This window comes from Ambystoma mexicanum, chromosome 2q (genome assembly GCF_040938575.1).
Source record: "Ambystoma mexicanum isolate Mex_15411 chromosome 2q, UKY_AmexF1_1, whole genome shotgun sequence".
Classification (NCBI taxonomy): Eukaryota; Metazoa; Chordata; class Amphibia; order Caudata; family Ambystomatidae; genus Ambystoma; species Ambystoma mexicanum.
In genome coordinates this window covers 427,259,299-427,286,943 of record NC_090924.1, presented here as the reverse complement: position 1 = coordinate 427,286,943, position 27,645 = coordinate 427,259,299, and the positions used below count along the sequence as shown (strand labels likewise).

The 27,645-nt window shown below is 47.0% G+C and overlaps 1 protein-coding gene across 3 annotated transcripts in view; it reads right to left on the bottom strand.

The window, feature by feature from the left end:
* Positions 1-27,645, bottom strand: part of CXXC1 (CXXC finger protein 1) — a 799,643-nt gene that overhangs the window by 758,500 nt on the left and 13,498 nt on the right. The window lies entirely within an intron of this gene.

The following is a 27,645-nucleotide window of genomic DNA, read 5'->3' as shown; positions in this document are numbered from 1 at the left end:
TTCAGTCCTTGTCCTCAACCGTGACGGATACCCCCTTTACTACTCTTCCCAGAAAAAGAAGGGGTAAGTCTAAGAATAAAAAATCTCCATTTAAATCCTGGTGTCGAGCTGCACTTCTTGCAGGCTAACATGTCTGGATCAGGCGAAGCCTATGTAAAGACACCAATCCAGGCAGGAATAGTCAAGGTGGTTTCTAAACGCAATGTCTTGTGTGGGGTCTGCCCCTTCAGAATAAAAAGGTTCACCTCTTAAAAGCCATCTCATCTAGGACCTTGACTAAAGGTAGCAAGTCCAGCAAAAGAAAGAGGGGTGTGGTATTGCCCTCCTCCTTTGGGGGAGAGAGGCAGACTGTAACAAGGATTCTTAACCTGGTTTTCATTCCAAAGAATAAAGGCCAGCAAATGTATCCCGTCACATCCCATAAGGGTAAAGGGCATGCTTCCCTTTGTCAAGTGTCCGATGCCAATAAGGGAATCTTAGATAGTCAGGAGAATACCTGGTTTAATCCAGATGAGGTGACTGATCCAAGATACAGGGAGTGAAACCCCCCACCCGCCATACCTAATGTGGCTATCCTATTTAGATAGGAGATGGTGTAAACCTTGCCAAACTCAAGAGAAGAACAAGCTTACAGCGAAACGCCCCAGACCTTACACTGTGTTCAGGGTCAGAGAACTGAACCGGTCAAGAGGGGATAGTGACCCCCATCAACCTGGGGTGGGAAGCATACTGTGGTTTTTACCAGAGGCAGGGAGTGCGAGTTGGGAGGGCACCAATCCCTGTACATTTAAAATATGTACCACTTCTTCTTTCGCCATGCCTGTATTGCACAATGCTGGCCAATTTCTTATTTTTCCCAGTAGGACTTCAAGAACCAGCAGGCACAGCAGTGAGAGAATGACGAGCAGCTTGCCAGGGAAACAGCCATAGAGAGCAACCAGACCTCTGAGCAATACACACACAGCAGAACAAAGAAAGCAACGCTACTGGGCCTGGGTCGGCACAAGGAAAACCGCTCCTGCAGCAATGGGGATGCAGAGCATTCTCCTCCAGGAAACTTCTTTCTCAACACACGTGATCAAACCCGCATGGACAATCCTCTTACCTGTAAGGCCACAGAGCATACACTTGGAAGACCTTACTCAAACTGGGACATAGAAATTAAATCTTGCTGGAGCGGGCCACCATTAACCAGAGCTGGTGGAGTCGCGTACAAGAAAGGGGCGGGCTCAAGACCCCTTTTGTGCTTTAGCTCACCTATAACCTCCCTTTTAGAAAGGAAAAGTCAGTGGTTGACCTGGAGAACCAGGAGAGGAAGAGAGACAATGGGGAGGGAAGGTGGTCAGAGGGTGGAGACAAGAAGGCGAACATGAAGCACTAAGGTGTGGCTTATTTGGGTGAGGTCAAGAGAGGAGCAGGAGGACCAAAAGGAGGAAGGATGGTGTGGGAGTGTGGAGGAGACTTGCTAAAGGAGTGTGCAAGGTGAGGCATTGGTTGGCGAGGGAGAGCGTGCATGCAAGGTGTGCGAGTGAAATTAAGAGAGCATGCAGAGAATGAAAAGGGGACTGGAAGAGTGAACAGAGGAGGACTGTGGGAGAATACATGGATGAGAGCAGTAGTAGAGCGGAGAGGGGAGAGTGTTATAAAAGATTAAATTAGTGATGGATAAAATTGGAGGGGGAGGTAGTAGAGAAGGAAATCAAAGGAAGAGAATAAGGAGTGTGAGGGGAAAGAGGAGAGACGGTGGGTGGGTAGAGAGAGGAGAGTAAAAGCAATCCAATGGCATTAAAGAAAAAGACCAACTGTGGCCGGAGTATCCAAAAGGGACCAATCCTTATGTTACACTACCTAAATCAGGGAACACCTATATTGTTCCCATAGGGAGTCAGCGAGAGTGGGTGTTTAGGCCATCACAACCAGCCCGATAGCTTCAGAAATAGTTGGAGCTCCCAATCTGTAGATTAAAGCATGGGGTTGAAGCCTGCGGTAGGGAGGGAACGGGCCACACTACATGAAAGGACTGTCCTTTAGCAAGCCCCTTTACTAATCTGAACATTAAAATCACTGAACTGTCTGTGTGAGTTACTGTGTTCTTGAGGCCATCAGTGACACTGGTCAAACCAGAACTAGATCCCCAGTTGGTAACCTTCAGGGCCAAATCAAAGAGGGATCCAAACAAGGGACTGGACAAAGCATTAAAGTCATACCAGGACATGGTTCTCGATATCTCGCGACCAGTGACTAAAATATTTGATTTGGCAGGGGAGACAATGGAAAAGAATGTGATGATTGACCCCATTCCGCTTAGAGAGTGGGTCTAGAGTACCATTTGCTTCCCGAGCAATGCTAACGTTGCGCAGGCTACGGAGCATGTGAAAGCTGCCTAGTTGACCTTGCACCCCAAAACCAGCTGATTTAGCAGTCAAAGAGCCGGGTACGGATGCAGGTTCCTTGTTATTTGGGGACATTAATGCCATTTCCAAATGTGTGGGCTGTACACATCCTTAGACAAGGCTCTTTGAAAAGGGTATCTGGCTTGTGTGTTTTGGGACAGGCCAGGAAAGGTATAGGGTTGGTTCCCCGTTCAGTGTTTTCAAGGACCCCAGAAATCTCTTTCAGTACCAGGCAGCAAACAAGCCTCACATCAGCACATTTCTTTCCCCAGCACATCAGAGGTTGGCACAAAAGATCCAGCTTCAGTAAATCGAGGATTTCATAAAGGGATAAGTGCTTCCAGGCTGCAGGTTTCCTTCCAAGAGAAAAGAAAATGGGGATAGTTTGGCTGGGTTATTTCTTTGCTGGTTAAGCACAATTTGCACCTAGGGAAGTGCCATTGGAACAACGGGCGAGAATATACTTACCCGGGTGGTGCCATCTTTTCTTTCTTTTTGTGTTTTTTTTTAACATGTGGAGGCAACAGGGAGCCTCTCATGTTTGCCGCCCCACTCCCCATAACAAACCCAACCCCTTCTGCACCCCCTTTCCCCGCACACCAACCTACCATTCCTCCCCACTAATCTGCTGGACCGGAACTTAATGCTCCAGTACCGCACTAATGCCGCTCCCGGCTGCCAACATAGATATAGAAAAGGGACATGGCCACTGCCATAGGGAAAAGGGGCTATCTTGTTTTTTTTTTTCAAGAGATTTGCGTCGAATAAACCCTGGGGTGCGAATGGCTTTGACCACCACTGTCGAGGGTGGACACAGCCTTGAACAGCCCCCAGCTGGGTAGGGGCCATCAAAGGCCATGTCCGCTCCTCACAGCAGGGGTGAAAGCCATACTCACAATCCATGGGTTCTTCAACCGATTCAGGGATTCCACATTCTCCTGTAGGTAACTCACCGTCGGGCATCCAATACCCATCCGATTTACTTTTCTCATTAGAATATATGCTTGTTTCATTGAAGGTTCTGGAATTAAAGGAAAAAGAAGCTAGCTTTCAAATCCTCATGGATTCACCAGGGCTTGTAAGAAATATTTTTTGGTACGCAAGAAAGTGGATGCGGTCTGGTGTGGTAGGTCCAACTCAGGACTCCGACACCAAAGCATAGTGTAATGTTTTGTATTCTTATCAAGTAAAAAAAAAAAAATCTTTCCTTCGGTCTACCCGTTCAACCCTATTCTATGAAAGAAATTTAAACCGTTGCCTGTCAGGATGTGTAATACCTAAATAACAGTCATCTATCCAGAATCCTACTCTGTCCCTACTTCCCAGAAGACAAAATGAAATTAAAAATAACAAAAGAAAGACTTTTTCAAACTATTACTTGAGGAGATGGCTGCAGGTTCCTGGCCCAAACCTAGTCCCTTGTAATAAAAAGGTCTTTGCACATAGTACAGTTCTTTGGGGTGCTTTGAGGCTCTCCACGTGTTCTAGCCAGGTCTCGCTAAGTCCCTGGGATTTATCAGTCCATCTTCCTCTCTGCTTCTGGGATTGTCTCCGTCTCTCCCCACTCTAGGGTTCCTCTCCTCACTCCCCACTCTGGGGTTCTTCTCGCACCCTGGTTTATCTACCCCTTTGCTTCTCGGTTGCCTGCCTCCCTTTCCACTGTAGAGCCACTGTGCACCAGATTGCCTCGAGCTGTGCTCCGGGAGGGGGTGTTGGGTCTGAGCCACGTATGTCACTGTCGAGCTGGGCTCCACTTCAGCTTTCCGAGGTCCTTTTCGCTGGAGTTTGTTCTTGGTTGGTGCAGGATCACTTCGGAGAAATTTCAGCTGGGTTCTGCCTCGGTCGTCCAAGGACCCTCTGCCCTGTTCTCGCGGCTTCTCAGGCTAAGCAAAGTCGCTTATGCAATCTTTCAGCCGGGTTCCATCTTGGCCTTCCAATGCCCTTCTGCCATGCTCCTGCAGTTTGCCCGGGAGAGCAGAGTTGCTTATGTGACCTTTCAGCGGGGCTCTGCGCCGGCCCTCCTACCTTGTTCTGCAGACTCTCAAGGCTTCTCCAGCCGGCCTTCCGCTACGACTCGCTGCACTCTGGTGCACCACCTGGTTCAGACCATGAACACCGGCGTGAGCACTCTATTGCCGTCCACACCACCTAGGTCCTGTTTGGCATTTTTAAATTATCTGAGAGCAGCTGAGCCTGCTCTGTGATTGGTTGTCCGCGGAAAGCACCTCCAAGGGGCTGATTCAAGCGTCTCTCCATAGTCTTTGCAGGAGATTGGACACAGGTAAGGTCTGAAGCCAAGTCAACCAGCCTCCTAATTTTGTGGTACTGCCACATGCCAGGTTATGTGCTATTAGTCTTTTGTTCCAAGCGCCATCATGCCTCTGGGATCTGTTAGGCACTATAGAAATAAAATAAATAAAAAATAAAATTACAAAAATGGTGGGTATGGTTATTGTAAAACCTAGCCCCTAAACAAACCCTACAAGTAGTTTGTATTTTGATTTTATTTCTATAGCGCTATAGGGAAAAGCACGTAAACAAAAAAGAAAGGGTAAAAATCAATTGAAAAATTAAACTAAATAAATAAGCAAGCAAATGAGTTTTAAGACAACAATAAAAAGGGCGAAAACAGAGACGAGGAAAGGGGAGTGCGTGCCAATGTTGGGGCCAAAAGAGAAAGAGATTTAGCACATGGAGGTGAGAAAAACAGTGATAAGGAAAGAATATTGCAAACTAATAGAACAAGAAGGTGATTAGAAGGAAATTAAGGAGGAAAAATAAGAAGGGGCCAAGCCATGGAGACAGCTACAGACAATGCATAGGAAGTTAAAAAGATGACATTCAATGGAAAGACATTGGAGAGAAGCAAGGGAAGGAAAAATAGAGTTGCAAGAGGATAAGGGAAAAAGTAGAGTCGAATGGATGAATTGCAAACAGAGTGGAGAGAGGTCAAATGACTCACAGGAAGGCCAAGGAGGAGGGAGGAACCGTACAATAATCGAGAAACAATAAGGGAGGAGACAAGAATTTTAGTGTCATTAAAAGAGGAAGGGAGAGTCTTCCGAATATTAAAACGCTGAAAGCGGCAAGAACAGGCAGTAGCAGAGATGTGTGAGGAAAACTTAAGGGAGGAATTGAAAATAACACCTGGGTTACGAGTGGTTGAAGAAATAGTGAGAGCAGCAGTAGGAAAAAAGAGGGAGCAGGAGGTGGAATAGTAGCAACAGAACGAAAAGAAACTCAGTTTTGGAGGAGTTTAGATGGAGATAATGGTCCGCCATCCAAGACTAGCTTGCCAGAAGACAGGAGGTAAGAGCAGAGTCAATAGAAGGAGAAACGTAAAAGAGCTGTGTATCATCTGAATAAAAGTGGTGAGAAACACCAGAGGATGAAATAACATAGGCAAGAGGAATCGTATAAAGAGAGAATATGAACTGAACAAATGCAGAACCCTATGGGGGACACCAAATTGAAGCTAGGAAACCGATAAAGTTTGGTCAGCCCAATAAACAGAATGGGGCAAAGGATGTTGATTTATAGCCCTCTCGAGGTCCCTGTCCTGTAAGGTGGAGTCACCTCCAGAGGGATCCCCCCTTACGCTGTCCCCTAAGGGATGTTAAACGTAGTGGGGTTCACCTTGCTAGCCCCAAAAGGGGTGGCTCCACCTTGGGGTGCGGTGACCATCTCCCGGGAATCATCACACTGGCCTGTCACCAACCTTTGAGAATTCAACAGTTTTGTTCAAAACAATTATTTCAAGATGGAGGGTATTCACCCAACAGATGTCAGGGCACTGGATGACCACGCTGGATCTCAAAGATGCTTACCCGAAGATTCACATTCACGCCTCCCCCCCCCCGCCCATCAGAATTCTTTAATTTGTGTGGGACAACAAGAAATTGATTTCTTTTTGCCTTTTGTTCGTCGTTGTCAACTGCCCAGTGGGGTTTCATCAAGGTGATGAAAACTTCTGGTTGCAGCTCTTAGGTCTCACGTAATTCAGCGAATATATCTGGACGCTGTTTAGTTTATGTCTCAATCCAGACAGATACTAGTAGCTCTAAACCTATGCATCACAATAACGCTCTTACAACGTGTGGCTTTGTAATAAATTGGAGACAAAATCCTACCTCATTGCTTGTCAGAAAATAGTTTCTCTGGGGTTTCACATAGATACAATTCAAGCCTCTTTGGCACTTCCCTTATCCAAGATCAAAGTCATCAAGAAAAAGATTAGATTATAAAATCTTAGAGCTGCTAGAACTAGAGGACTTCGACATGAATTGTGGGTCTCCTTTCCGCATCGATCGTGATCTTTCCAAGTCCTTTTTATTGTCAGGCGTTCCAAAGGTTGAAAGATCTTCACCTCAGGAAGGTCACCTGCTACTCTGATTCAAATCCCTGCAGAGGCCACCAAGGAATTCCAGTGGTAGATGAATCACATGCAAGCTTGGAATGGAAAAGAGAACTTTGCAATGTCCCAAGATCTTGTCACAGAATCAGATTCTGTTTGTTGGGCTGAGAAGTGCTTTGCAGGGAGGTCACAATAGGGGAAAGTGGACTCTGCACAAGAGGAAAATTCACATCAATTGTTTATAGTTGATGGTGGCCGCCTTCGCCCTGAAGTGTCTGACAAAGGACTAAGTGGATTGATACATTATTTTGAGGATGGACAAAATGTCAACTGTCCATTACAGCAACAGGATGAGGAGTGTCCCTGTTCACGCTCAGTGGCTGAGATAGCAGGGGATTTTGCCAATTTTTCTATGTACAGACAGATTGTGATCCAGGTAGGATATCTGTCCTGCCTGCACAATACTTTGGCCAACTCGGTTTCTTTGCAGAATACATGCTCTATGGGGCCACATAGAAGTAGAACACATCTCATCTAAATGCTCAGCTTTCCAGATTTTTCAGTTGGTGGCAAGACACAAAGGCTACTGCCTATGATGCCTTTTAACAAAGTTGGAAGAACATCAGGGGTTATACCGGACCTCCATTCCTCACAATTCCGAGACTGATTCAGCATGTGACGGTATAACAATTGTCAGGGATTCTGGTGACCCTACCTTCGCCAACTCACTCTTGGCATCCAGCTCAGTTGGATATGTTCATGGATGTCACCCATCTTCCAATCTTTCCCCGTGGACCCATTCAACAAGGCACATACCCTTGGTTTACAGGAGTCCCGACACTTAATGGTGTCAAGAATTTCTGCGGTTCCTGGCATGTTGAAGGCCTTACGGCATCAACTTTCTTTATCGTCAGGAAATCCTGGGCCCTTTGACAAATCTGGCCAATTTGTCCCTTCTCCCCAGAGAGGAGTCACCTCCTTTGAAGCGAGGGAGGTGTCCCTGCTAAGCAAGACCCTCCCTAGGGGATCCCACTTCAAGCGACTCCCCCCACATGATGACAAGGGCTCCCATTCCGGTAATGTACTCGAGGTCCAGCGTACATTGTTTGCCTAATGGGGAAAGACTGTTGTTACTTCTGTTTTGAATCCACCAAATAGTGACATTTGTTCGATCTCTATCTTCAGCTAATGTTGGATCCTGCCCGAACGCCAGTCAAAGAAGAACGGCACACCCAGTTGGTTTGTGATGACATATAAAAAACCAAGAGGAACTTTGAATGGGATACACATACAAAGATGCGCGCCTCTGATGGGAAGATGTCCTAGAGGGGCAGAGCCATGATGGACCACTGAGCCAGCAGTGGCATGGAGAGCGAGCGAACCACTAGGCGGTCACAGGGAGGCTGGTGTCCTGACCGACCGAGAAGCCAAAGTCAGGAATGAGACAGATGGAAATGCAACCATCTCACCTGGTGGCTCAACCACACAGAAGTTGTGGTGGGCCTGGGTACCGGTAACCAACGCCAAGACAAGACTCCAGAGCAGAGCCGGGTCTCTGAGCTTCTCACAAGAAGTGCATTAGCTGCTGAGCTGAGCAGCGGAAGAGAAGTGAACACTTCCAAAAAGGTAACACCATGGAGAGGGGTGAAGATCGATAATCAAGGCTGGTAAGGCCACAAGTGTTACAGGAACCATATAAACGAATAGAGACAAAGCAGCTCGATCAGAGGGCTTTGGGGAGCCCTGGGAAACTGAAAAAAAGACACTCAAGGATGGAAAAGCTAGAAGGGTTACAGGAACCCGTAAAATCAGTGTAGGAAGACACCATACCGACGCCCTCATAAAGCAAGTCTGACAGAGGGCTAGAGGACTTTGGGGAGTCCTGAAAAAAACAAACATAGTGGACAGAGCTGGGAGGAGAGAGAACCTAGGGGGGGGTTCAAGTGTTTAAAAACCAGAACAAGGCACGGTCAAGCCCCAACTGGAAAATGGTGGATTTTCATTAAGAAAACCTTGCCTTTCCTGCGTAAAAGGAAACCATAAGAAGTATATGGAAAGAACTAAAAACATGGCATACTGAACCTGCAGAGGTGGAGGACTGTGCAGCAAGAAAATGATGAACTTTGTGTAAATAGACCCAGAACATGACAAACTTTTAAAACCGTCTTCATGGAAAAGGAATCCAAGTGTTGGGCCAGGCGGAAGCCAGAGACAATTGCTCCAGCCTCATTCTTTTGTTAAGTTTTCTTAAGTGGTACGGCAGTTAATTGAATAGGATTTGGACTAAGGACCATTTACTTTTGGACATTGATCAGCACCATTAGTTTTAGTTTGTGAGCAGGGAACTTCCCTCACAGCGTTAGGGCTAGATAGGTGTTCTCCTTTTATTTTAAATAGACTCCCTTGAACATGTCAACACAGAGTCCAACTCATTTGTCTGGTTCTCCAGAGCCCCCGAAACTTGCAAGGATTGTCGCTCAGCTTGGGGAGCACGGGTTCATTCCTGTGTGGGGAGATCATTGGATCCCATTACAGAAGCTCCTGTAAAGTTTGTACATACCTTATCTCGTTTCTTTGAGCAATGTAAAGCTCTTCACACTCTTAATCTATATAATCAGATATTTCAGTGGGACATGAGTTTGTGGATGGGGCAGTCATTGGTCTGTGCACTACTGCTGAAACCACTAGGCTGGTTCCGTTTTCTGCTGTACCCATCAAAACAATTGTCTGCAAAATTCAGTTGGCCATCTAACCAGTTGCAGCGGGTTGAGCTCCTCCTTAGCCAGCCAGTCTTAATATAAAATCACGTGGAGTGATGCAAAAAATATCAGAATTCACGAGTCTGGTAGGTGGTGCAGATGCAGCGTCTACATTTATTTTTTTAATGGGAGCGTAAAGGCAAATAAATATTGATAATCTCCTGTCAAGTTGACCGGTGCTCCATTAACAGTCACCTAAGCTAGCGGGTGCTTCCTGTCATGTGACCCTATGCCACTAGGTTGGAGGATAAATTCTGTGCTGACTGGGACCTAGCAGAAACCGTATGTTACAGCACCAGGGAGCGGCATGAGCCCCGGCCAAGGAAGGTTACCGAATTCCCCGGTCAGTATGCTCCAGCCAAAGCTTGAGACTTCAGCACCAGCAAGTGCTGTGGGCCCATGCCACGGGGACAGTGGCTGAATTCCCTGTTCAATGCACCTCAGCCAGGCATGCGATCTAAGCACTGAAGAACCTCACTGACAGATTGGCTATTTAGTGCGAGCGCGGTTTGCCGCCTGAGGCCCTGTAGCGGTGCGCCGCTTGGGGGGGGGGGTTGCTAATCTCCCAGACGTGCACACAGAACTGCTGCTTTATAGGTGTGCACAGTAACTGGCTAACCTTATGACAGCATCAATGATGGATTATTACATCTGCCGATACGCTTGGATTGCACACAGAGGGAGATCTAGAAAGTCTAAACAAAAGGTAAATTTAGTAGGAAAGCTAAAGACCTCTCACACTTTGCTTACCACACTGAGCGCACAAAGAAAGACACAGAAGTAGCTAAAGTGATGGGGGATCAAACAGAGGAGAGGTCAATCAGATTGAAAGAAATGGAAGTACAGCTGCAGACGAGCCAGTCAAAACTATCCAGTCAGACAGAGTGGCCTTCAGAGTTGATTCTATACAAAGGTAACTGACTAATTTGAGCACATCAAAAAGGGGAATAGAACAGTTGGAAGTTGAAGTTACCCGAATGACTTAAGATATGGAAAGGTACAACAGAGACACAAAAAAACACAATGTATAAAATACTAGACTTGGAAGTATGCCCTTGTAGAATTAATGTTAGAATTCTTGGCCCAAGAGGGCACAGAGGTTGGGAAAATGAAGGACTATGCAGAGAGCCTGCTTTAATCACTATTCCCAAACTCTCTCATTTGACGGGCGAGTAGATAGATCAATCTACACACAGGGAGAGGGTAAAGTTGCAAAGCACTTGATAAATGAGGCAGTCACTACAACTATCAGTAAGAATGAATTATAAGCTTGATCACCAAGTTTAATGAATACACAATGATATATCTATACACTAGGCCAGCAGGGTGGAAGATCCCATACCTCAACTGTAGATTGGCTACTGACAGTTCAAGGGGTCTGTTATTGTTCAATTATAGGTTTGGAACATAGAAATCACTGGCAATTTCGGGGAATGGTGGGAGGACGGGTCTCTATTGGTGGCAGGGACACAAGCTGGTCATACAGTTCAGAAATGTAGAATGGACAGAGGGGCCTGAGCAAGATTACTGTAAAAATTAAATTGAGCACCAATTGGAATACAATATAGGATAACTATGACAAGCGATATCAGATTAATGACTTGGAATGTTTGTGGTCTTAATAATTACCAAAAAATATGTAAAATCTTGGCACTTAAAGGGATGTGATTAATATATTAATCTTTCAAGAAACGCAATGCACCTAAACTAAATAATGTTGTGCACAATTTGCGATCACAGATTCCTAATGTCGTATTCTAATTACTCTTGCAGGGTAGCAATCATAATACATGCCTCTTTAAGCATTGTTTTAAAGCGTACGGTCGTAGACCCTCATGGGAGGTACGAGTTGGTTGAAGGCACCATCCGCGATTGTAGATCACAAATACTGAATGTGTACAGGCCACATATTAGACAATCTGCAGTTATTTAGAGGACAGCCGAGTTTCTGGTATATGAAACAAGTGTACTGACATTCTGGGTGGGAGATTTTAATAACTTCAGGGACGCAGCCAAAGATTGAACACATTGTCTAAAGAGGCCCCCTACTAAGGCAATAGACATGTAAAAAAACGATAAAGTATCATGATCCCATGGATACGGGGAGGCTGAGGCACCAACGGGTACAAGAATACCCGCATTACTCTGGGGCGCATGACTCATCAGTAAGATTTTTATTGCATTTTTTTGAACAGATAAAAACATGCAAAACATTGCCCAAAACACAAACTGATCATGGCCCATTTAAATGGATTCAGAGCATCACAGCGACGCAGTGAGGGCAGGAGCCCACACCACTGGAGTCATCTTCATGCTGCAGGAGCAGCGTGGTCCCACTCATGCACCCATCCCGTGATACCGGTGAGCCTCGCAATAGTGTACTTGCACTATAATTTGTGAAATTGACAAACCGTGCCAAAAAGCGCACCTCAAGCACCCGCTTTCGCTTCTGCAACCACTTCACCTTGTTCTTATCGTGAAATTGAAAGGAAGGGAACAGCGTTCCGAAAAGTCTGTTATCTCGCCTTCTCCCTTGTAGTGAGAATGCACCCACCATTTCCAAGATGGCTCCTTTATTCGTGCTTATCTGAGAGGCGCACTTTGCTGAATCAACAATCACTTGATTGGCCCACAGCATCTACTTGGGGCCAATAGTATACACATGGTAGGCGTAAGCTGGCCCCTACCTCAAAGGCCCATAGTCAAAGGCCTGGTCTGCGCCAGTCCGGGCCGACCGGAGCCCTGTAGAGCACCACCCCGTCCAGCATTTATCTGCAATTCCAGCAACTTTTCCCACTGCACCCCTTACCGATTGCTGCCCTTCTAACGCTACCACTGCATCACGTGCAATGGGCCACTGAACTTCGGTACCCTGCTACACCACACGTGCGTCCCACAACACAGAAGAGCTATACCCAGTACCACCTCTATTCCTAAGCGCCACACCCGATTTCAGTAAGCTTACTTCCATACGAATTAGCTGCTAGCTGAACAACTTCCCTCGATAATGAACCTCAGTCTCATTGATCCCCTTTGTCCTGATCATTGCTCAGCGGACGTGCACGCTTGGCCCTGCATTACATGGTCTAAAACCACATAGTCAATTCTACAGTGTGGATCTGGCGATAAACTTGTTAATGTGTCACGCGCACCATATATTCACGGCCTTACCGTGCCCAGCATATGACCTGCTGTTTTTTGCGTGGCACCCTGTATGCGCTGTTTATCCTGCCACGCTTAGCCGTTGACCTGCTACTCGACGTTGCACCCTCTAGTCATGGCTGAATTTACTCTAACTAGCCTGCAACTCGATGTTTTATGTAGCACTCTGTATTAGTGGCCTAATTTACTGTGCCCAGCCTGTGTTTTGCTATTTTACTGCGACAGGAGACACTGTGTACCGATCTATTGGGCCATCACGGTTAACCCCATGAATTAAGTTTGCTTGAAATCTATCGATCCCTCCCTGGCCACCATCTTGCCTCATACCAAGCAATCGGCGCAGCACAATACACACACCTGCCAGTCTTCAGACCGCTCACGAGGAGAGTCTCCACCTGATGACCAGTACATACATACCCGAGCCCAGGCCCCCTCACCACTATGGTTCATGTCCCACGCATGGATACCATCATCATGTCCTCCAACCTTTCGGATTTCCACACTATTCCACCAGTCTACTTCCTACCGTCTACCTGCTTACACCTTTTTATGCCTATCCCAACAGCAAGGGGATTTAGTGAGCCACCACAGCGAGACAACTGATATTCACCAGCTGTCCACCACCAACCCTACTCTCAGCCACGCAGCCGTCCATCTCCCCTCCGCCAATAACAGCAGTTTGGCAACTTGCACTGAAAAGATCCTAGGGATCCTTGTCCCAACCACCATCCCCTCCACCCTTTGGAGGAGCACGCACTTGAATGCCAGAACCCTTCCACACACCTTTGCCTCTGCCAAATACACTATTCACAGTTCCGTAGCCACCCGCCCACGGATCTCAGGACAACCGACACCTGTCGGAGTTCCCTCCAAGGCAAACCACAGCAGACACCAAACCCCACCCCAATTGCATAACACTGACATCACCCAGACCTCTAACCATCATACTTGGGCAATAGCCACCCCAATCCAGGGGCCGCTCATCAATACCAGATCACTCCCCGCACATGCATTATATATTGTTGACCTGATTACCGCCAATGCACTAGACTTCCTGAAAGCTGGCTCCATGCTGCGGCAGGCCCAGCGCTCCTCCTGGCCGTGCCAGACAACTACTCCATCTACAGGACTAAGAGACCTACATCCAAAGGGGGGGGGGTGTAGCAATAATAGCTAAAAACGACCAGAATCACTGGGAATCTCACCACACCACCTTCCAAGCAGGAGAACTACTTTCTATCAAAATGACCACATCACAAACCACCACGCTCAATGTCCAACTCATCTACAGACCTCCAGGTCCTAGCTCCTCATTCGTGGAAGATGAAGCACAACTCCTGTTCACCAATACCAATCCTAGCTCCCAGAACCTACTACTAAGAGATTTCAACTTGGGCTTCAATGACCTTAAGAACAACCACGCCCTTGCCTTAGCCAATACAATATCAGCATTAGGTTACAGTCACCAAATCGTCGAACCCATCCACACCAAAGGTTGCACCCTTGACTGGTTAGCAGACCTCAATTGAAACATAAATATAAACTCAAACACCCATTGCCCGTGGTCTGACCACCACATTATCAGGTTCAACGTAGCCAAGAACCTGTATCCTCCCCTTGTATGGCTCCAGCTGCATTATCGAGAAACTCACGCAGACTTACAGCAAATAACATACTCCCTCTGCTCCACCCACCTTTACACTCATAAAAATGACCCATCAGACATGGTGGAACTATAGAACCGAACTCTCCAAGCAGCCTTAAACAAAATAGCGGCCCCATCACTGCGCAAAGCCAAACCACTAGCCCACCTAAACACATGGTATACACCCAACGTGAAAACCTTGCATAACAAGAAAAGAGCTGCAGAATCCTATTGGACAAAATTCCCCTCAGAGCGGAACAAAGTCACCTTCTACACAGCCCCAAAAAATTACAAACCGGCAATCAGCCAAACCAAATGAGGCACTTTTAAGGGAAGAATTTGAACACCAAATCAGAGTCCAAGGAACTCTTTTCCATCTTGAGAGAAGTTGAGTGCCCAGTTACACCACCAAAAACCTGCATCAAAGACGAGAGCTGGTGCTCTGGCACCCAAAAAGCTCTACTAGACATAATAGCCCTACTTCAAACTAAAATCAAAACAGAAAAAAATCAGTCTAAAGCCTGCACTATCGCAACCGACGCCTAGCTCGGTCACCCACTATACAAATGCACCCTTTGAATTTGCACGGGTTTCCAACACTGATACCGCTAAAATCATATCTAGCCTCAAACCCTATAGATGTCAAGGAGACATCTGCCCAATCTCTCTTATTAAAGACAGTGTGACTGAAATGACACCCTACATCACCAAATTAATCAACGCCTCCTTCGATAGTGGTATAGTCCCTACCAACCTCAAAGATGCCTGGGTCCTCCCTCCCGCTCCTAAAAAAAATCCACATTAGAACCCAACATCCCAAGCAATTACAGACTGATAACCACAGTGCCATACCTACTCAAACTTCTGGACAGAGCAGGCGATCTCCAGATTCAAAACCACTTGGAAACTAACAACTTACTTGGAGGCCCGGCAATCTGGCCTCCGCCCTAATCATGGTAAGGAGACAGCACTTCTGGATTTTAAAATACAAATGGATGAGCTGAAAGATAACTGCAACTTAGGTCTAGTAGGAGGAGGAGTGCTATAAGCAGTATTCGATCTAGTAGACTACATAGTATGCACCCACCTAGCCTCAGCCGCCCCATTCTCAACTAAAGCTATCAAATGGATACAGTCCTTCCTCTAGATAGAACCATGAGAGTCTTCGGTCATATCTGAGCGGCAGAACAGCCCCGGTCACCGGCGGGGTACTTCAAGGTTCCTGCATATCTCCCACACTATTTTCACTAAGCCTTTATTCGACCGGCTTGATGATTTGGGATTCACTTACACTAATTATGCAGACGACACCCACATTCTCATACCCATCTCTGGCTCCTTCGACAACTCTCTCAATACTATCTACCAAACCATCCAAGCATGGGTAACCCAACAAGGGTTGTGCCTGAATGATGAAAAAACAGTCCTTCATTGGCTCTCAACCCCGCCTCAACAAACTCTCGAAATCTTTTGATTCCTTGAATATTGACGGTAACATCATCAAGGTTTCGAAAGAAGTAAAAACCCTAGCCTCATCTGCAGTTTACATCAGCAAGCTGATCAATGCCTGCAGGACCTTCCTCTCACCTGACAGCTGGATCACCCTTGCGAGAGCATTGACCGTATCAAGACTGGATTACAGCAATGCTGCAATTCCCTTTATGCAGGCACTAAGACCCAGAATATCAAAAAATTGCAGATTATTCAAGATTAAGCCCGAGAGCCACTCTCAACATTCCAAAAACGACCCACATCTCATTGATCAGACGGAACACTCACTGGTTACCTATACAGGAGAGAATCTGCTTCAAAACAATCATTAATCCACAAATGTCTACATAAGCAAGCCCCTAAAGACATCATAGATAAACTCACGCCCAAATATTCCAACAGACCTATGCGCTCAGCCTATGAGCACTGCCTCTTCACCCCACGATTCAAGTTGCAGAATGCAGATGGCATTAGCTTCCCAGTGGTAGCAGCCAAACTATCTAACAATCCACCAGTAGCTCCAAGGTTGGAAACCTTTTTCTGGACCTTCCGAAAACACCTTAAAACGTGGCTTTTTACACAGGAGTTACATAAATAACTGCACAAACGTACTCTTCAACTAAGCCACAATCTACTGAGCACCACCCAACTGAACTAAAGAACTACTGTAGCTGTCGTCACTCACCTGCAACTCTGTAACTAAGTAAGCTTAAGTAACTAAACAGCCACTTTAACTGATGTCATCTGTGCAACTCTGTAACCATCTAACTTGTGTTTGTTTGGTAATGTGCACCAAACCCTCAGGTAGCAGGGCGCAGCAGTTAAAAGAATATTTGAAGCTTAGTTACAACATAAAAGGTAACTACATAACAAACAATTACAGTGCATACAATTGGTGTACAGTGGTGCAAAATACAAATAGGTACAGAAATAGGGTCAATAGTGTAATACACACAGAATCACGTAGAGTATCCTAAGGTAACAGGTAAGTAGAGAGGGTGAGCGATTTCTTAGATGTCCTTGGAGAGAAGCAAGTTCAGTAAATTACGTCTAAATCTAGAATATGGCTGTTCCACTCTAAAGGCAGTGCGGAGTGCATTCCACAAAAGAGACGCTTTGATTGGGAAGCTGCCTCCACCAGCTTTGGAGAGTCTAAATCTGGATGATCTAGTATGGTGAGAGGAGATTTTTCTGGTCAATCTGGCAGAGAGATAAGGTGGCGCAGCATTATTAAGGCATTTGAAAGTAAGGGATACCAGTTTGAGGAGTATCCTGTCGCTAATTTTTAGCCAGTGCTGGTCTCTTCTGAGGTTAGATATGTGCTCTCTACGGGGTATATTCAAAGCTGCTCTCAGGGCATTATTTTGTAATATTTAGGATGGTTTTGTTAGCGCCTACGTAGAGGGCATTACAGTAGTCTAGCTTAGACATTATTAGTGCATTGGAAAGCGTAATGCAGCTAGCTTTGGATAAAAAGAGTATGAGCTGTAGATGGGGTCATGGAACTAACTTGGTTTTTTTTTTAGAGTTAATGTAGAATCAAGGTAAAAACCTAATGTTTTTACATCTGTTACTGCTTTGATTATGTTGCTATCAATGTTGAATGCGGCGTAGCTGGGGCTGAGTTTTTTTTAGGTTAGAGTCAGAACCCAGAATTAGGATCTCAGTTTTGTCGTCATTCAGACAGAGATTATGTGAGGCCATCCATGCCTGAATGAGGAGGTATATCCTATTTACCAGACCCATGTCTTCAACGAAGTTGCCCGAAAGGGGTATGAGGATCTGGGCGTCATCAGCATAATTGGTATATGTGACACCCAGCCTGTCAAGTTTGTCGAAGAGTGGCTTGGTAAAGATGTTGTACATTGTCGGTGAGATGCATGAACCTTGTGGAACACCAAAGGTAATTTGGTTCGGGTCTGCTGAGGCTGAAGGGGCGAACACTCATCGCACGGTTAGCTAGGAAGGATTGTAGCCAGGCTATAGCATCACTCGAGAAATGTGCAGCTGATGCTAGGTGTTGGCATAACACTGCATGATCCACCAAGTCAAAAGCTGCTGATAGGTCGAGGAGGAGTAGCATAGCTGTTTTACCTTTATACTTCAACTCGTCGATTTGCGTCTTTAAATCAATTAGGGCCGTTTCAGTCCCGTGTTGTGGTCTGAATCCGGATTGGCGCGAACCTAGTAGGAGGTTAGCCTCAAGGTAGCTTTGGATTTGGAAGTAGGCTACTCTGTCAATGATTTTGAGGAGGAATGGCACCGTTGTAATGGGTCTGTAATTAGTGGGGATGGCCGGATCTAGGGTCTATTTCTTAAGGAGTGGTAGTACCCAAGATTCTTTGCGGTTGATTGGGATGGTGCAAGGAAGTGTTGATTAGCTTGGAGATAAAGTGTGCTAGATCTCTAGCTGCATCCCTAATTATTTGTGCTGGGCAGCTGTCGCCCAGTTAGAAGGCTTCATAATATAACCTTTTCAGTTTCCAGCATGGAGATATTGATGAATCTGAAAGGTGTATCACTGTTTGGAGTTGCAGTGGATGGGGTAGGATACGTCTCAGTGGAGCGCAAGGATGCTTTTTTATCGGCTATTTTAGTCTGCAGAGTAGCTATTTTTTTAGATAAAGCATTTTGGATGCTAGCGCACCATTGTTTATCTTTTGGGATATTGTCTGTGGGTGGAATAGGGTTTTCCATTTCACGAGCGATGGTGAAAAGCTCCTTGGTATTCGAATTAGCCTTGGTAATTCTTTCATTGAACATGTTCCTTTTGGTAAGGATTATTTCTTTCTTTCTTGTACCTATTTGCGAAATTGGTTAGTAGGGTTTTGTTCTCAACCGTAGTGGAGTGTCGCCAAATAGCGTGGAGTTTCATTTTTTGGAGTCGTAATTCTTTCAGTTGGGGTGTGAACCAAGTATTAAGGTGTGACCTTTGTATGCTTTTGCATAGTTTGGCTGGCACAATAGTGTCAAGGGCCTTAGTCATAGTGTTATTAAAAAGGTCTCTACTAGTGAGTTTGGGTCGGAATTATTGGTAATTGAAGAGAGGGTAGGTAGGAGGAGAGGAAGGAATTTTTCAACAGTGATGTCTTTTTTTGCTTCTAGTTGGGAGCGGTGGTGCTATTTCAATGCTTTTGGGGCTCTATTGAGGATGAGAAACCGATTAGGTGGTGGTCGGTCCAAGGTTGAGGGGTTATTTTAGTGATAGTTCTAGAACAGTTCACATTGGCTACCCAGTCTAATATTCACCCTTTCATGCGAGTTGGAGCAAGGACTTTTTGGGTCAGGCCATGTTCTGTCAAAATGGTTTCAATAGATTGGGACTGTTAATCCTCAGGGTCATTGAAGCCCAAATTGAAGTCTCCTAGTAGTAGGAGCTGTGAGGTGTCCTTAATGTTGTTGGTGAGGAGGCTGGAGAGGACTTCCTCAAAAAGGTGCTTATTGGATCAGGGGGTCTATATACTAAAAAGATGGTTAATGTGCTATTATTGGAGATAGGGAGTTTGGCTACGAGTAATTTGCAAGATTTGATTTCAGGGGGTGTGGTAAACCTTAATGCCAATTTGGTTTTGGCTATGATAGCAAGGCCGCCCCCTCTGGAATTGGGCCCGTCAACTATCGGTATGGTTAGTTGTCTGGTATAGATAACAAGAGGGGTGGGCCTGCTGCGTCATGTAGCCAGGATTCAGTAACAGCCAAAATGTCTAGGTCGTCAATAGAGAGTAGGTCTGCAATTTCAGTAGTATGCACCATAAGGGATCTAGCGTTGATGAGGGCTCCTGAAATTGTTATCATTTTGTTCTGCCCTTGGAGAGGGGAAGGTCTTTGTTTGGTGTGGTTGGTTCTAGTGTGATTGCGAGGAGAACGGGCGATGATGTGGGTCTGATTTTTTTGCAAGGTTTCAGAGGTTGGTATAGCGGGAATATGATCTGTGGCAAGGGTATTATGCCTGAGGTGGTAGTCTGGGGACCTGATTGATTCTATTAGTTTTAGTTTTGTATATCCGGGGCAGTCTTTCTCGGAGTCTGCGGTTTCTCTCCTGCGAAGTGCAGGGTAAGAGATTGATGCAGGCCATTATTGTGAAAGCACAGATGAGTGCCTGTCGGATATTAGTCAGTTGACTCTTTATGGTGTGCATAGTTCTGTTTGACTATGATGGTTAGTGTTCCGCAGGAAGTGTGTAGAGCCCAGTCGGGGCTGGGGCAGTGACAAGCGGGGTGGGTACTAAACAACTATACTGGCTCACCTTAGTGAGGTAATGCCTTGGGTTGTAAAAATACGTTGTTGCTGGCGGTGGGCTGGTCCCTCAAAGGGAGTGGTCTGGTATATCTCAGTGGGGCGAAGGGCTCTAGGTGACAGGTGGTACCCTAACAGTACAGTTATGTTCAAATAAGGTAGGCTAAATCCAAGGTTGGCATGATTCCATTTGGGGCAGATGTATACATTCAGAACGGGTAGCTACGTCACATATTAGCAGAGTGGTAGTGTGGGCAGATAGGCTAGCAGGCTAGTCCCATTTTGGCATAATACTAATCAGGGCAAATGGGATAAAGTCACAACATTCAGATCAGGTAAGTTTTAACACATTTGCAGGGTGATGGTGTGGACAAATAGGCTAGACCCATTTTAGCTTAGTGCTAGTCAGGGCAAGTAGGCTAGCGTCGCAATATTTTCAAGAAACATGCAGAGCAGGTTAACACATTTGCATGGTGGTAATGTGGACAACTAGGCTAGTCCTGTTTAGCCAAATTCTGAGCAGGGCTAATAATCAAATAACACAATAATCTAGCGTATTTGCAGTCAGGTTGAATGGGTAGTATCATTCATGGTGTAAAAAGTAGTGGCAAAACGAACGAAACACATGAAACGCTAGAAACCCCGGGATCGGAATGGAGGAGAGGCTGATGACAGCAGAAGGAACACAACGAAAGGTAAAATTAGAGAAAAGATTGAACAAGTCTAGGCAGAGAGGAAAAGGGGTGGGGGGGAATCTTGGAACCCTTAACAAGCCCAGAAACATCCGGGCGATTGGGACGCCCGGGGAATCAAGGGGCCCAACGCTCCGGGAGGAACCCGGAGAAGGCGCAAAGACTCCTTGGTCCCACCACCACGAGGGCAAGAGCAAGTTCACAATGTTTTCTTTTTGTTGGGATGGGTTGGGTTGGGATGGGCTTAAGGCATGGACCGCGACTACACACCGTACAACACTCAGCGCCAAAAGAGGGCATAAATATGGTGAAGCAGACCCCACACAAGACGCATGCCTGAATTAACGATCATATCTCTGAATGTACAGGGCCTAAACTCGCCAGTGAAACGACAAAGCATACTAACATGCTTATCGGAACTGCAAGCCGCAATAGTTTTCCTCCAAGAAACACACCTGCTTGCCCTAGACGAGAAACGGATGGCCCACAAAACCTTCTCCAAACAATACTTTACCTCCAGGGACGGGGGGAGCAAAACCAGAGGGGTTGCAATCTTACTAAACGCCAACTTGCCATTCAAGAAAAAGTCTGTATATAGGGACACAGAAGGCAGATTTCTTCTACTCAAAGGGACCCTGCACGAACAGAAATATCCCCTAATAGCACTATACGGCCCAAATGACAGACCAGACAACTTAGGCAAAATCCTGCGAGACCTGGGTAGCCGATGCGAGGGACAAATCATTATAGGTGGAGACTTTAACTGCATAATGGACCGCACTCTTGATAAGACCCTCCCCCCCACAGTGGCAGACGGGAGGAACAGACAAGCACTAGGTAAACTGTTTAGAGACCTAGGGGTAATAGAGACGTGGAGATTCTTTCACAGCACAGAAAAGGAATTTACCCATTACTCACGGTACACAAGGGCTACTCGAGGATAGACATGATCCTGACCTCATCCACCCTCATCCCACAAATCGAAGATGTACAAATAGGAGTACAATACCTCACAGACCACGCACCTGTTATCCTAAAAATGGCCCCGATAAAAGAGACACCACGCCCTCACAGAACCTGGAAATTGAACGAGATCATACTCAGAGACATCGCCCTTAGAGCCCACATGGAAACAAGGCTGGACAACTACTTTCGAGACAACACTAACGGGGAAACAAACTGGGGGCTAATATGGGACGCAGGGAAAGCAGTCATGAGGGGAGAATTCATATCACAAACCACAGCATATACGCGGGAAAGAAAGCTTCTCAAACAGAAATTGGAACTAGAACTGAAGGAGGCGGAAACACAACACAAGACCAAACAAATACCCAAAACAGTGAGGAACCTCCGAAAAGTGAGAGCCCAACTATAAACCCACATGGCAGATCACACCGCACAATGCATACTACGCACTAAACAGTCCTACTACGCACACGGTGGCAAAGCCAACAGATTCCTAGCAGCTAAACTCAATAAACAAAAAACCCGAAATTACATAGTCAGTCTCAAGAAACCTAAAGGGGGGACAAGCACATCGGAAGAGGCAAAACTAAATATCATGGAAGAATTCCACCGAGACCTCCTCGAAAAAGAGGCCCTATATTCTCGCAGCTCCAGCTAGATTTTATGGCCAAAATAACCCTCCCACAGATATCGGAAGAAGACAACCTAAACCTCCAGGCCCCCCATTACAGCCGAAGAAATAAGCGACGCCATAACACACCTCCCACATAATAAGACACCTGGGCCAGACGGATTTGGGAATGGGTATTATCAGGAACAAGCTGCTGGGGCCATTAACAAACCTTTTCAATTACATTAGGGAAACCGGGACAATCACACCAGACATGGGCAAATCAACCACAGTCCTCATCTTGAAGTCAGGGAGAGACCCCACAGATTGCACAAGTTACAGGCCAATATCATTACTCAATAGCAACGCCAAGCTATATGCAAAGATCCTAGCAAACAGACTAGCAAGGGTCCTACCCCAAATAATCCACGAAGACCAAGCGGGATTCATTATAGGGAGACACACGCAGGACAACATTAGGCAGGCGGCAGATATCTTAGACATAGGGAACAAAACAAAACAGAAATTCTCCATAGCGGCCTTAGACGCACGCAGGGCCTTCGATAGCCTAGACTGGGCATACCTGGAGCTAACCCTGAAGAAATACAGTTGTGACCCCACCTTTAGAAGGATGGTCCTGGCAAACTACAGACTCCCCTCAACCACATTTATAATCAACGGCAGACCCACCACAAATATAAAAATTTGCAGCGGTACACAGCAAGGATGCCCACTATCCCCCCTCATATTCGCAATGGCAATGGAGCCAGTAGCACAAACCATAAGACAGGACCGAGACATAAAAGGGGTAATAGCAGAAGGGGTAGAGCACAAAGTCGCCCTATACGTGGATGACATCCTTCTGTTTCTAAGGGACACCTCCAAGTCACTACCCAAGGCCCTAGGAAGCCTCCAGAAATTCGCTAAAGCATCAGGGTTCACCATTAACTACACAAAATCAAAAGCCCTCAACATAACTGAAGAAGAAACGATACCCCAAAGAATGTCAGCCCAGTACCCACTGACCTGGGAGCCCAAGGCCATAGACTACCTAGGAATCCAATTAACACGGGAATACAAACACTTATACGGGGAAAACATAATCCCACTGTGGAAACAACTAAAGGAGGACCTTTCGAGATGGGACGCCCAAGAACTCTCATGGTTCGCGCATATAACCGCACTTAAAATGACCCTCCTGCCACGCCTCCTATATGTTATTAGCTCTCTCCCGATAGACATCCCCCTCCAAATGTGTAGAAAGTTACAGAAGGACCTGGTGATCTTCGTATGGAACGGGAAGAGGCCCAGAATACTGAAATAAATCCTAACCAGACCACCCCTACTGGGAGGGCTGGGACTCCCCGATATCGAAAGATACGTACTGGCATCCCGGATAGCCCCCATGCTGGCGTGGACGGGAGGAAACCCTCACAAGGGATGGGTGGGAATAGAACAGGGAGAAACGAATATCCCCATTGGGACCCTACACGCCCTACGGACAGGGGCCAGAGAGGCAGAGGGACAACTACTGGAATCTACCCGCTCCTCACTAAAAGCATGGGACACAGCACTTACAAAACATCACATAGCCCCCGGATTGGGGCCCTTCACACCGATGGCACACAACCAAGACTTCACCCTGGGGAGACAAGACCGTTTTTGGGCAAACTGGGGGCAGACACACCCGATCTATCTAAAAGACCTCTACCACGAAGGATCCCCACTGCAATTTGAGGAATGCAAGCAGAGATTCGGCATAGGGGAAAGGGAAAGATTCAAGTATATACAAATCAGGCGCTGGGATCTCCCAGGCTGGGGTGAAAAAGGCAGCCACTGGGACTCCCACAGGTCTCGAACTCACCCTACAGAAAGGCCAGACCCACAAAGCAATAACGCGGATATCTAAGCTCCTAGACAGTGCCCGAATGGAGGACCGAATCTCTTACAGAGACAACTGGGAGAAGGACCTGGGGACCCCTATCACAGAGGAAGAATGGGGTCAGATCAGGAAAAGGGCCCAGAAAGCATCCAAATGCACCACGATCAAAGAGACTTCATATAAACTATACACAAGATGGTACCCAACCCCACACAGATTAAACAAAATGAATCCAGCCTATCCTCCTAACTGTTGGAGACAATGCGGTAACCGTGGGGACCTATACCACATGTGGTGGACTTGCCCCAAGGCTGAAATATATTGGAAAGAGATACTGGGACACATAAGGGAAATCACGGGGAAACAACTCCCATACGATCCAAAGGTAATACTCTTGGGGACCTCAGTCGAAGGCGTCTATGCAGAGACAGGCAACAACGCTACCTTCTTTACTCAACTACTAAACGCGGCAAAAATAGCTTTGGCCCAGAGATGGAAAAACTCTAAAGGCCCAGTGGTCGTGTGCTGGTGGGTCAAGATATGGCACGTGCTGGCAATGGAGAAGGTAGGGGCCTTAAAGGACAACAAATACCTAAAATTCAGGGCGGTGTGGGACCCATTCATAGACTATGTCACAGATAGGGAAGCCTACTTTCATAGACCTAACCTGCTGAGATCGATTTTGAACTAAGGCCCCTTGACAAGGAGAAACTCGGAAGGGCCCACACCACCTACCAACACAGGCAGACAAGGCCCAAACTGTAACAGCATAACCCAACAGTGGACAAACGCGGAACAAGCCCAGTTCTTGGGGGGTGGAGGTTGAAAAGGGGAAACATGCTTTAAGTTCAAAAGAAGAGGGGAGTGGGGGGAGTTATAAATGTTAAAACTCATGAACGTACTACAGAGTTGAAAACGAACTGGAGGGGGAAAGGGGATAAGTACAATATTAAGATTTAAGTATACTGCTCCTCACGTGAGTAATTGTAAGTATGAATTCATGAGAAGAAAATAAAGTTGGTAAAAAAAAAAGTTGTGGCAAAGCTTAGTGGGAGGCAGAGACAATGCAGCAGACAATTGCGTGGGCAGCAACTTTAAGGGTGTTGTAGAGGTTTGTGTATGTGTACAGTGGATTACAAGGGCATTGCGTAGAAGTTACAGTAGTGAGGATGATAGTCTGATCTGAGAGTATAGGTTCAAGTACAAAAGGGTACTAGATTATGTTAAGCCAAATTGCTGTTCACCAAGGTTTTACACAGAACGTGATACCGTAAGTAATGACGATATGATCCACTTGCAAATGCATGTTAATCAGATATACAGTAGGTTACATTTACAAATCTTCTTTCAATAACATTCAATATATGACTAACTCATGGGCAACCTTCAGATGGAAGAAGTCATAGATCAAATGATCAGATCACAGATCAGTAAGCAGTGCTGCACTGATCACAAGTAAGTGGTCACAGGAGGATTAGGGCATAACAGAGTTCAGGAGCAGCGTGAGTGGCAGACCTTACTGCTGGGGGTCGACGCCAGCGTTAGTTAGAAAGTTTGAATTCCTTGCCGAGGTACTGGGGAGACGGACGTATACGAGAGGGCTGGGATGTGCAGGGGTTAAGCAGATCAAGGGCAATGGGCTAGTGTGGTAGAACATACCTCATTTCTTTCGCCCCTCCCGGCTCGGACAGGCTCGGGACAGTGGTAGTCTTTGGTGTTGTGCCTTCGTGAGGTGGGCCGGCTCGCGTCTGCTGGTTTTGATTGGGCACTAAAAGCAGGGCAGCAACAAGCAGGGCAGCAACAAATCGGCAACAAGGTTGATGTATCTGAGGAAGAAAAGGGTGCTGACAGTGTTCAGATTCGGCGGATGGCCATCTTTGAATGTAGAAGCCTCATGGTAGACAATGGTGAGTCACTTCTCACACGGGAGTAGCTCAAGGAAGGCAATCTACTGCATGGTTGCAGTTGCTGGCAGAAAAACGCAGGCTAAATCACAGCGTTTCGTGCATCTGTGTAACAGTTATACGCCAGTATGGAACTTGTAACACCACCTTTGTTTACTGCCAAGAACAGTGCCTAGATGGGGGGCGTGGCTTGAACGGCCATGTAAGGGGTCGCACTCTGGAGGAGCTCCGCTGATCCTGTTTTGATCCTGATGGAAGGGCACGTCCACGGGGGCCGGCCGACGCTGGAAATCGATGTCCGGGTGTGGGAATGCCACCGCTACACCCGGTGAAAATGTGTGATGTCTGGGAGACCCAGGAAACGAAATAAATGCGTTTGACTGGGACGAGCCCTGAGCAGACGGACTAGACAAAATGGCGGCGACACGCTGCGAACACCGAGGATCGTGAAGTCAGTGTCGCGATCATGAGTGCAGGACCCATGGGTCCCTTCGCTTGAGGACTAATACACGTGAGCGCCGCCTAGGACGCACGGCGGTCCAGCGCGCTGGAGGGCCGAACGGATGTAGCTGTGACGACGAGACCGTGGGCCCGGTGGTTGGGGTGCTCTGGGCGTGTTGGATGCCCCAGGGTGTGGTGAGCCAGGCTTTGAGCATTGAGTGGCGTGACTCCCCTTCGGTGCCTGGCGGGACGGGCCCCCGCCCGACTCATACAACAACATGACCACGAGAGGTGTAAAACCCAAGGCCAAACAGCCCACGATGGAGGCTTACGCCAAGTCCCCCTCAGGGGCGGAAGGAGGCAAGAACAAAGAGACCCCCGTGACGGCCGGGGAGTCACCGGGCACGATACAGGAGGTGCTGGCGGCGATTGCGGACTTAAGTGTCATGGGAGAACAAGTTGGGCCTCGCCATGAAAGAGCTACAGGAAGGCTTAAACCTTAAGATCGGTGCCGTCCAGGAGGAGGTGAATCTGCTTAGACTGGATGTGAGGGCGATCTCGAAGCGCACGGGGACCATCGAGAAGGAGACGGCCACAAACACGGCAGACTGCGCTGCTCATAAAAAGGAACTACACGCCCTTGTGCAACGGGTGGGCAACCTGGAGGACAGAGCGGAGCAGGCGGAGGGACGTGCCAGGCGCAACAATATTCGCATCGTGGGCCTCCCTGAAGGAACGGAAGGGCCAGACCCCACGGAATTTGTGGAATCCATGTTTTTGCAAGAGATTACCGGCGGGGTACTGACCCAGGGGTTTGCAGTCGAGAGGGCGCATAGGGCCCTAACCAGGAGGCCGCCTCCTGGGGCCTCCCCGCGGCCGGTGATCGCGAAAATTCTGAACTACCGAGATTGCGAAAAGATTCTTGAATTCTTTCGAAAAGGGGGAACGATTGACAGAGGATCGGCCAAGATCACGGCCTACCCTGACTACACGCTACAAGTACAGCGCAGCCGGATGCACTTCGGGGCGGTGAAAAGGAGACTTTGTGAAGCTGGCCATCGCTACATGCTACTCTACCCGGCCAAATTGAAAGTTTTCTACAGAAGCAGA